Source organism: Triturus cristatus, chromosome 1_2 (assembly GCF_964204655.1).
Source record: "Triturus cristatus chromosome 1_2, aTriCri1.1, whole genome shotgun sequence".
NCBI classification, from domain to species: domain Eukaryota; kingdom Metazoa; phylum Chordata; class Amphibia; order Caudata; family Salamandridae; genus Triturus; species Triturus cristatus.
The window spans coordinates 1,081,651,673-1,081,664,090 of NC_140580.1; positions in this window are offsets into that span (position 1 = coordinate 1,081,651,673).

The window sequence follows — 12,418 nt, forward strand, 5'->3', positions numbered from 1 at the left end:
AGGTAATTTTTTTTTACAAATAATGTTGACGTATCTGCATTGTGTTTTAGGGTCTTCTTTGTTATGGGCCATAGGCTGAGCAGCACAGGTGGGGTAGCTTTTTATCAGGAGAAGTGTGGGAACACAGAAAAGTATAACATTTCTTATTATGAATTGATTTTTTTTCTCCATTATTGCTTCTAAATGTCGGCCAGTGTGCAAGAAATATCACATTTTGCGAATTGCCCTCTAAATCTTATGACAGTATGGGTAACCCCAAATTTAGAGCTGTACAAACACCCACTATTAATAAACTCAATACTTGCATGCATTTAAAAATTACACAGGTTTCCTTCATATCCGTTGTTCATCATTAGATTTTACAATATGAATTGCTGCATGGTTGTGCACTATGAAAAATCATTAAATGCTGCAGCTCAGTACTTGGCTCTGGGTATCCCATGTTTTTGGACATTGACGATCAAGGCACAAAAGTACGGATAAAAACGTCACCAATTGCTATTTTATCCCACTTAGTTTCATTATTTTTGTTATTTCAATGATTATTTTCTTTTGGAAAATCGTTGAGAAATCTAGACATATGAGCTCCAGCGGATTTCAAAATTCTGTTTAGTTTTCAGAAATGTGTACTTCTTTGGGTTCACCAATTGGACTAAATACCTTATTTTCCACCACAAACTGAAAGTAGTTATATGTCAGAAAAAATTGACTAGTAAAATTCAAAAACTTTGGTAAAAATATTGGTTTTCTTTTACAGTTGTGATTTTTCCCGGGAAGATGGTGATCTTAGATCAGCATACCTTTTGTTGATGCTAGATATGAAGGAAAAAGTGCTTTCTTGCACAGCGCTTTTTCCGTTTAAAAAAACAAAAAAACAAGTTTTCTGCAGGCACCACCTCCATTGGAGTGATTAGATCTCCGACTGATGCCCATCAGACCCCCCAGTGGGATCCTTGATCCTGCCGGAGGTAGCAGTCGGTCCTTCCAATGACATACCTCCGAATACAGTCATTGCGGAACTTCGCGGAGGTTTCTTGTAACTCTGCGGAGTTTTCACGTAGCAAAACTCTGCAAACTACGCCCAGGTCTGGTTTTTGCTACATTTTGGCTAGTTTCTTGGTTCCCTGCAGGGGAATTGACAAACCATGGCTATCTTTTGAATACCCAGAATGTGAGTAAAAAGAACAGAAATTAGGCCTGGATATATTTTGTGGATTAAAGTTATGATAGGCTAAGCATGCCCTAAACATAAAAAAAAGGCATAGTGGGAAAGCCTCAGCAGCTAAGGGATTAACGTATGATTTTTCACAATAGATTTGTCAGGTCTACTGCCTTTATCATTACTTTTCATATAAAAACAGGTTAGGCATTTTAGTCTTGATCATTGGCTTGCCATCATAATCCGCTCCAAACAAATGCTATACTAAAGGCATCCAATATTAGAGTAAAGGCTAATCCGCTTCCTTAGTAGTAGTTTTCCAGTTGTTTACATAAGGTCATCTTTAGATAGCTTAAACCAGACCTAAAAAGAAGATGTAATGAAGTCTAAATCCTACAAATAATAAAGGCACTTCTGGGATGTAATGGAACTTTTCAAAGACAACCTAACTGCATTCACCGAATAGTAACCCCAGATGAACCATCAGTTAATATAAGTGTACAGCCCAAATGCCCTCCCTTTAGTCCTGCTAGCATTTTGTAAAAGGACTCCATTCAGGCGTAAATGGATTTACCACTGCAGATTTCTCCGTCCTGAGTGTGCAGTATTCTGTACTCGTAAGTCTTGTGCAAAGGGTGGGAAGCGTGCATTACAAAACAATGTTTGGCTTGTAAGTTTGCGAACACCCACAAACATGTATGTTTATGTGTATTCGCACACTCTGATCTTACTCCTTCCAGAACTGGAAATGGTCAGAAATTTACTCTAGCAAAGTCTTGGAGTAACTCCCCTTCCGCGATTCGAAGGTGAAATCATTAGGCCTGGGTGGTAAATTTCCTTCTGCTCGCAGAATTTGCGATATTTTGACATTTTCGTGTTCCGTTGAGAGTGCGAAAATGTCAAAACTTTCACAACCTGCCATGAAACAGAAGTATTTTTCTTGTTCGCGCTTTAAAAATGCGTTCTCGCGCGTGTGGTCACGACTTACCGGGTCCCTGCGTTCGCCAACGAGTTTTCCTATCCGTTCGTGCCACAAGATGTTGGATTGTTGGTAGCCGGTTGCGCTATCCCGCGAGAGTTTGCGATCGCGAACACGTCATTGCGATCGCGAACAGAAAATAAGCATTGCGAGCAAGATGGCCGCGCCCATTAGCGACAGCATGGGCAAGTTGGAGATATATTTCCCCGCGAGCACGCAAAAACACATCGCGAACAGGCGGAAAAAGCAATCTCCGCGAAAGTTCCGCATGCTCGCGGAGATTTTGCGCAATTTCGCGATAATTTGCGAAAGTCAATTTCGCAAATTCCGCCCACCCCTAGAAATCATCGCCCTCAGATTTGGTGTGGCTGTAGGGGAAATGCTTTTTGCCTGGCAGGCAGAAACAGAAAGAAATATGAATTTGCACTGTGGGCTCAATAACTCTTGTGCTTAAATCAGCAGGATTGAGATTTTCGCACAGGGGGAATAGGAGCTTGTGGGAGATGTCACGTCATTCTAATGAGTACAGCATGAAGCCTGCACCTAGCACAGCCTCCGGTGGCACCACTGGGAATGTTTGTAAATTGAAAGATAAAATACATAAAACATCTTCAGGCAGAAATGTAAATCTCTGCATGTACTTTTACTTATTGTAAATCAGTCTCTCCGGGCCTGATATAGAGTTTGGAAGACAAGGTGCTGCTCCATTACAAATGTGACAGATAGTCCCTTCAATATATCCTATGGTACTTATAATAAGGCAGAGGGGATATACATCATACACTCCTTACTTTAAGATTAATGGGTGATTAATCTTGGAGTTCATATTTTTTTAAATTTAGGAATCCTGGTAAATTTTTTTCAGCAAACCTAATGTGAATCTTAGATTTCCCATATTATTTTTGCCATTTTTTCCTTTTGTTTATGGCAGGAGACCCCGGAGTGCCCTGCTTTTTTAAAAACAAATGTGTATCTTTTTTTCCATTTGTTATCCTTTACTTCCTGGTTCTTTTCTGTACTAGGAAGACCCTATAGGTTCTCCATTTACCCTTGTCTATCCCTTTCCATTTTTATTTTAAAGTTAGCCTTTGCCTTTAGTTATAATGTTCCCTTCGTCGTTCCCTCACCCCTAATCCTAGTCACTTACTTGTACACTTAGTTAATTTTTTTTATTCTTTTTTGGTATCTCCATTTACTTACCTTGCCTAGAGAAATATATATCAAGACGTAAATGGACTGAAAAAAATATATCACAAATACCAGGACCAAAAAAGAGGTTCAGATCTGTTGAGGAAGCACCTAGGGTGTATGTATGAATCGGGTGAACGGAGTCACTAAAACATAGAGACAGATGCAGTAGTGGCTGCTACCGAACAGGGGGGTTGGGGCGGAGGGGGGGGGGGGGACAGAGCGAGGGGTGAGAAATAAATAAATAAAAAGCACTTCCCTATACTGCCGCCTCTTCCTCCTCTGTCCTCCTTCAACAGAACGCACACAGCCTCCCAGAATCTCCAGATCAATCACAACGCTGACTTAGTAGCGTTGTGATTGGTCTGAGCGCGGTTGTTCAGCGCTCAGACAGGGGCTGGCAGGCTCTGCATGTTCTCAATGCAGTCTGTAATACAGCCTGCATGGAGAACATGCAGAGTGCACATGAGGGATTGGCCGGCCTGAGGCGGCCGGCCAAACAGTTATGCGCACTTTAGGTGTTTCCGCCACTCCTCCCTCTGTGACGCAGGGAGCCCTGCCCCGCCCTCTGGCTTCAGCTGCAAGCTGAATACAGAAAACAAAATGATAATAACGAATGTTAACATTTTTATTTTTTGTATTCAGCTTGCAGTTCAAGCAGTGGGACGACGGCCCTCCACTTAGCGGAGGAGCCACCACTGGACAGATGGAGGGCCATTCATTCCCTCAAAGCCTCGATCCGAAGTTGGGTGATTTGTTGGTTATTCATGTTTGAATTGATCTCAAGGTTTCACACAGTCCCTGGGCAATACATTTCACCAGCAAGACCCTACATCTGGTGTATCCAATGCAGGCCTGGGAGGGCAGAATCTGGAGTTTAAGGGTGACCGGGTATCATTAAAATTGGTTCCATGTAAATTCATTGTATGTAAATGTATCTTCTCTGGCTATCCTGAAAATCTTGCATGGATCTGGCCTTCCAGAACCTACATTGGACAACCTTGGTTTTAATGTTTTATTATTGTAGTCCGTATGTGCTAAGCGCTAAAGTTATTTACAATTCTGCAGTTTATGAAAAGGTTGTTAAATGGTGCATGTTCACCAGCCTCAGGTCTGCAGTCCGTGGTCTTCACGGTTACAAACAGACACACAATCTCAGCCTTTCTTTTGCTACCCCTCTGCAGTCACCAGTTCTAGTTTCTACACTTATCTTTGTGTTGGTACTGGCTGAGGTTTATTCTCTGCATTGAGTGTGCAAGAGTTTTACAAAGTTTCGCATTTCTTCCTCTGAAACTTCTCACCACCCATTGAATTAGTCACAGACCCAGCTCCCAAAAATGTAATAGAATCAGGCCTGGGCGTAGTTCGCGTAGTTTTCCTTTGCGGAACTCCGTGAAGTTACAAATAACTCTGTGAAGTTCCGCGAGTGGCGGAGTACAGTGCGAACTGCAGTTTGTTATGGTATTCCTGCCGCTTGGGTAGAAATTCTACCCGTGCGGCAGCTCGCAAACTTACCGTCCGTGGGAAAAAATTTCGCTGCACATCGTGAAGCAGAGTTTTCTGCACTCCATGAGCTCCGCGGAGTGCAAAAAAACTCTGCGAATGGAGCGAAGTTCACCGCCTAGGCCTAAATAGAATATATATTCTAAAGGCTGGCAGGTATGCTGTCATCCAAACAGGAGTGCAGGATCTCTGTGTAGTGTTCCATGATGGGAACATGAGTCATTGGAAACTCCGCTTGCTCACAGAGCTACTGTTGGAGGACTAAAAGTGGTTCTGATACTCAATTCACGTAATCTAAGGTGGATTTGTAGAGCGCTGCTTGTCATTAGTAAGGGTATCCAGGCGCTGAGAGGTGGGAGTAAGCATGTGGTTAGGTTGGGCCTGAGTATAGGCTGTCTCGATGGTCCCACAAGTAGACTAATTGAAAAGCCAGGTCTTCAGCTTCCTACGGAATTTGTCTTGAGGGAGGGGTTGATGATGGAAGTTATTGCAGTGCCGATCGTGGCTCTTCCCAGGTTGTAGATATGGTGGGGGCAAGGGTCCGTGGGCGCCCCTGAGTGGGCTGTCGTCATTATTGCTGCAGTGTCCTCCATGGATAGAGGGTCCATTCTGTCAGTTGGTAGTCTTTGGTTGATGAGGTTAGCAGGCTGGGAAGGTTGATGGTCTGGGTGGGGTTCGAAGTTGCTGTAGATCTTGGTGATTGTTCTCGTGAAAGAAGTGAGAGAAGTTGTTGCAGAGTGTTTGTGTAGGGGTGATAGCATTGTTTGAGGCTGTTGAGTTGGTGAATTCCTTGACAATGGTAAAACGTTCCTTGTAGTTGTTGGAGCTAGATTCGATTCTCAGGATCAGGGCCTTTTTCTTGGTCTCTTTCACTTGTTGGTGATAGCGTCTAAGTGCAGCCTTTTAGGTGTTTCTTGTGGTGTTTCTTGGGTGATTCTCCATTTCCTTTTGAGTTGTTTGCCAACTCTCTTGGACTCTGAGGTCAGCATTGTACCAGCTAGCTTGTTTGTTGCATCTTTTGGGTTTGGTGTTTTTCAGTGCTGGCATGGTATTGGCGCAGGTGAAGATCCAATTGTTGAAGTTGTTCGTGTTATTGATGAGGTGGTTGGTGGGGTCTGGGTAGTTTAGTTGGAGGGCATTGAGCAAATCCATTTCTGTAACTATTTTTCAGCAGTGGCTCGGGGTGTTGCTATACTCTGTAGGCATGGTTGGTAGCCCTGTTATTTGGAAGTGGGTGATGCAGTGGTTCGTCCATGTGAGTGTGGTGATGTGGTTGACTGTAACCTTGTCACAGGAGGAGAAGATGCAGTCCTAGTCTAATGCGGACCGGAACAGATGGGCTTGCCTTTGGCACATCTGATGCACATGTCCCCTGCACACCTGCGCTGCGCCCTTCATTAAGTAGGGCCTTGGAGAGTGGGAGGAGCACGGGGTGGTGGGCGGGCTCAGCAAGAGTGGGAAAGTCTAGCGGGAGCAGCAAGGTTGAAAAACGCAATCGGTGGAGCAAGTGGGTGTGAGAAGTTGGCCTGGCATATGCTGTTCCTAGTTATAGGGACACCTTGCACCAGTCCAATTCGACTCTTATTGATGATAGGTTTAAGACAACCTTTAAAGAAAGCTATCCTAGTGGTAGCTGTGGAGAGCAGCCTTCAGGCTAAGTCTTGAAGGAGTGTTAAGCTTATTGTTTTACCATAATAACCTCTTGAATAACCAAATGAAAGAGTAGCCCACACAGGTATATATATAAAATATATGTATTTATTCTAGACAGAATCCCACAGTCACTTTATGTGGCTAGTGGCAAAGTTACATTTCAATCAAGCATTTATAAACACAATAAATAGCACAGAAATCAATGGGCCCCAGGGGGGGACCAAACCATATACTAAAATAGTGGTATGAGAACCACGACAATTCTACAGACAATGCCTAGGGCATTCAGGATCGCTTGCCCCTTCAGAATCCACCCACTGTTATGAGGAAGGGGACCCACGGGAGACGCGTGCAGCACAAGAAGTTGCTATCGGGATCTCAATGTTAGTCTATGGAGAATGTCGCGGTTGAATATTTAAAGATTACAGACACTTCTAGCAGGAGTACAAAGTTAAGGCTTGAGACTTAAGGCTTTGGAGAGCCCACTACCACGGGAGAACCGAAGTACCGCTGTTACCTGCTCCAGGGAAGCCGGGTGCATAGGTCGATTCTGGTGTCGGGTCGCGGGCTGATTTTCAATGGAAAAGTAGTCCAAACTGCTGCTAGCCAAAAGCGTCGATGATGTCGTGAAGATATAAGATGTAGAAAATGTAGAGAAGAACCTGAAAGCAGAGGGGACAGAGTCTGGGTCACGGCACAGTGACCAGGGAGCTCACAGGAAGGAGCTCGTGGATGTCGGGTGCTTCAGGTAGAGATGGGTGCAGCTTGGCTCTGCAGTCACGGACTCCGGGAGGCTTCAAGGAAGGCCAGCTTCTGGAGGGTGACTGTCCTATGTCGGATGAGGGTCGCTGCGGTGTTAGTGTCCCGATTGGATCCACTAAGCCTTGGCAACCGCAACCCACGCAAGATGAACAAAGCAGCTGCTGGTGCAAACCCACGAGGTCTGAGGGTACTCTCCTTTGGAGAGAGCGTAGAGCAGCCCTGGAGCAACCAGGGGAACTCTTGTTGTCAAAGATAGACCTCCGCTAGGGCCCACAAGTTGACTGACTGACTGACTGAGTTATTTATTAAGCGCACTTATGCCGAGGCGTCTTGGCGCTGTGATTGAAGGGACGAGGTGGGGCTAGCTTAAGATTTGGTGAACAGCCAGGTCTTCAAGGCCTTTCTAAACGGGGTCATGTTAGTTCCCAAACGAAGTGCTGTTGGTAGAGTGTTCCAAAGTTTTGCTGCTTGGAACGAAAAGGCCCTGCCTCCCCATCGCGCCCTCTTAAATTTTGAAGGGCAAACTAGGCCCATAGTAGAAGATCTGAGTGTGCGAGGGGGGACATAAGTAGAAAATAAGGATTTCATGTCATCAGCCCCTCCTCCATGTACAGCCTTATGCACTAGACATAAAGTCTTAAACTGGATCCTGTTACGAACAGGAAGCCAATGGAGCTTCCTCATGTAAGAAGATGTGGGATGATGCTTCGGAAGATCAAGCAGAACTCTAACAGCCGCATTTTGCAAAGATTGAAGCTTAGCAAGTTGACGCTCCCCAGTCCCGATGTACAATGCGTTGCAGTAGTCAATACGGGAGAGGACTAGGGCCCCCACTACTGTTTTCCGCAAGGTAAACGGGATGAAAGGGAGGACCTTCCGAAGTATTTTAATCATGAGGAAACAGGCCGAGGTCACCTGATTGACTTGGAACGTCAATGAAAGGTCTTTGTCCATCAGGAATCCCAGGTTCTTTACTTTTGGTGCGGGGACTGGACAGATGCCCGCCTCAGATGGCCACCAGAGATGGTTCCAGATGGACGGCTTGTGGCCAAATTCTATCACCTCCGTCTTCTCAGTGTTAAGTTTTAGAAAGTTTCGGCTCATCCAGCTCATCACTTTGGATAGACAGGTTTTAAATTTCTCCGCTGTAGCTTCAACACTTTGTGACAAGGACACTACTAGCTGTGTGTCGTCAGCGTAAGAAACCAAGTTTAACCCATGATCCTTTATTAATTTAGCCAGTGGGGTAACATAAAGATTAAAGTTGAGAGACAAGGGACCGTGGGAGGCGGCAATTTGGAGTGCGTAAAAGGGCACCCACGGGCCACCGGAGGGGGCTAGGGCACTGGTCTTTAGCACAATTGCTGTAGAGTGGTTGGCTCGTAAACGGGCCAAAGCACAATGTCCCCACTGGTCAGGGTCGTGTGCTATGCAAGAAGAGGCTGGGGTCTTGGGGTATTGGGGATCTCGGCACCCACGCGGTCCACGGTGCCCAAACTTGTTGAGCACACTCACTGGCCTCTGGGATGCACTGGAAACCCACCTCAAGGGTTCTGGAAGTCGTCGAAGTTCATGAGAGCAGCAAAGTTCCAACCGGGTCACTTGCAGTGTTTCAGGTGCCTGTCAAGCAGGGGGATAACTCCTTTATCCCAAGGGAGATTTCTTCAGTCAGCTGGGCAGCAGCTCGTTGAAGGTCGGTTCTGTAAAGTTCCAAATTAATCTGAGGCTCTGGGGCCACGTTATTCACATATATCCCCAAGATTAGGGGAGTGTCCAGAGTAGCGTCCACCAATGGCTGGTGAGGCGGGAAAGGGTGGCTACACCCTCTCCCCTTTGTGTGTTTCCCGCCTGGGCGAGGGGCAGGATGCCCCTGAACCGGTTCCAAGCGGTGTATGCAGAATTAGGTCTCTGCAGCTGCCTACGTGCAACTCTGAAAGGACATCTGGTGCACCCACCCTGTTCCAATCCACATTATCCTGTCTGGGGAGATGCTAGCACCTCCCTGCCACAGGAGCCCTTTTGTCCAGCTGGCGAGGCTGGGGTTTTCCCCAGCAACAGCCAGCCAGGGTCGTGTAGGTGGCGGGCAGTAGCCATTTTGTGTAACTTGTGCACTTTTAAATTGGTGTCTAAATTCTACCGCTTTTCCCATATTGCCCTTCTAGCAAGGGGGAATCGTACCCTCATGCCCATGGCTGGACTGGGGGTATGATTCTTACATGTTTAACACCAAACAGGATATGGTTCTGTGTAGCCATTCTCAAGTTATCGCGATGACGCGATTTACTTATAATGCGGTTGAGTATATGGTTTGGCTACACTACAAACAACCCAGTAACGATTTTACGAAGGTTGCAGAGAGGCCCTACTCAGGTAGGGGACCCCCCTCACACATACCTCAGCACCCTGCCCTGTAGGATTACCAGGGCCTGCTATAGGGGTGACCTATGAGAGTATATATGTTGTAATGGGGTGGGATATAGGGTACCTGTATCCCTGTAAGGGGTGCTAGCACCACCTTACCCAGACTACAGTAGTGGTCTGGTGGTGTCAGTTTGTATGGCTGTCCCAGGGTGGCACAATACGTGCTGCAGCCCTGGTAGGCCTACTGGGGGACCCATGCCCTGGGTACCTAGGGTACCGTCTACAAGGGACTGGTAGGGCATGCCCAGCATCCAATTAGGTTTGTACCTAGAGTACTCACATCAGTTTTAGGGAGAAAGCAGATAGGCTGGGGTCCTGGATAGCAGGATCCCAGCCAGACTAGTCAAAAACCACTCAAATACCAGGCAAAAAGTTGGGGGCAACCATTAGTCAGATTCCACATTCCTACAGTGGGGATTTGGGGGTGACTGATGGAAGAGATAAAGATGTAAAAAGGAGCAGTAAAAGAAGCAAAAGATTCAAAAAGAGGCAGTTGAGATAAATAAAAGATGCAAACAGGACCCGTTAAACAGAAACGGGACAGATGGAACAAACAGCACAAACAAAGAAGTTGTTACCGATTCGGGTCAGAACGAGCAACTAACAGGAGACAGACAACAACATGGCTCAGAAGGGCAAGGCGGGGTCAAGGCCACACTGAAGCAGAAGAGAAATATCTAAGCACCTACTCCTCAAATGCCTCAGTGGTCGTATCATGTAAAGCGAGCACTGGAAGTGATAATTTTACACATGGCCTCCGCCACAGTTTTAGGGACGGTAGCTAAAGAGCAGGAGACCTAGGACAGCAGTAAATGTTTTTTTCTCACTAAATCTTTAAAGGATTCTGTTGCTTTTGGCTGGAAAAGTAGCAGAATTTTTTGACATCTCTAAAATAAATACAGAGCACATGAGAACACAATAAAATAATGTAACACAAAGGAAAATAAGAACAAAAAAAAACTAGAAAGGACACGACAGCAAAAGAGTTGAAATAGAACACAACACAAGCACCTCAGTACAGCACCAAAATAACAGTGCAGTACAAAAACACATCACAAAAACAACACATCACCACAACAACAAAATACAACATAACAAATATGCACAAATAATCTTGTCACACCTTACTACCTTCACAAATCTGCTTTCAAAATACACTGCTAAAAGCACTGCTTTACTTTCCACCAAGGACATGTAATAGTGGCAGTCAAAAGTGTCTTGTGATCCAGCGCCAGGTATTTAAAAGGCATTGTAACTTTCAAACTGTCAGTTTCGGCTAGATTTCGATCAGCGCCAAGAAACCCTTGGTTGAACGTGCGCTCTATAAGTGCATCATAACATAACACATTTTGTAACACATTTTGTAACACATTTTGTAAGTGCAAGGAAACTGCTCGTTGGATTTCTCCGTAATGAATGATTTCCGAGCCAGAGCAGCCTTGCGTAGTAACCCCTCTGGATTATTCAGGACAGAGGTAATCCTCAAGGTTCCTGGAGGCAAGTAGGGGCTTGCATAGGTTTTCCTACAGCCAGTATTTAATTTGAGCAGGTGGTTTCCAGTGTTCGGCACTGGCAATTAATTGTCAGCACCAGCACTTATGACTGTCTGCCACATGGTGGCGCTGTCTGTTTTAGTTAGAGATGAGCACAGTTGTTAATAATTCAATATATATTAAAAATTATTAATTCCTGCTGCCAAAGCCATTGTTATTTTTTGAGCGGCCCAGAATAGTCTGACCAGTCACACTTGTATGTTGTGATGGTTAATAGTTGTGTTGGTACTGTCATTGGCAGCACTGGCACGGGGAGTGGGTGGTACAAGCTGCAGTGTCCCTTTGACGAGGGCTCTAGCACATATTTGTTTTACAAATTAAGCACTGCTTACAGCAAAAGATGTGAAGGGCAAAGCAGGCTCGCCGACCAAGATAGAGGAGAGGACGCTTCTCCTGGTCCACAGGCAATGTAGACACATGATCTCTTTTCCGCCCGCATTGCAGCTGGATGATCATGTGCTCTGAAGCGGTGCAGACCTCACAATGGCTCACAGAGGTTAGTAGGAGACACCTGGGCCGACAAACGTTAAGCCAAACCACTTAAATGTGGAGTACCTCAAGGCTTCTCATTAACCCCAACATTATTTAATGTTTACATGTCTCCCTTTGCCCACCTGATGGAGTCTTTCGGCATCACTATCGTCTCATATGTCGACCACACCCAGCTGTGTGTTTTACTGATGAGGGCAACTCAGAAACTAGCAAAGAGACTTTTTCTAACTGCATGAGAGCAGTCTTAGGCTGGCTCAAGGAAAGCCGTCTACAATGCAACCCGGATAAAACTGAAATCCTAGTGTTCGGGTCCAACCCCAATCCGGGCTGGTCCGGCTGTTGGCCAAGGGACGGACCTACTCCCCCTCCCCCTCTGCAGGCAACAAGAAATCTGGGAGTCATTTTTGACAATAACTTACCCTTCAAGACACAGATCTACACAGTGGCTAGAACCTGTTGCTCCTTAGGGCTCTCAGAAAATTCCTACCCCTTCCCCCTTGGGAGGCTCGCAAAACGGTAGTTCGAGTCACTTTTTTCTCCAGACAAGACTACGTGAACGCCTTATATCTAGGTCTACCTGCCATCTAATTCACCATCTACAGGTAGTCCAAAACACTGCAACGTCTGCTCTTCAACCTTCAAAAGGATACGTCTACCTCAGCTTTCCTTGCCAAACTGCACTGCCTCCCCGTCTGTAAAAGGATCACC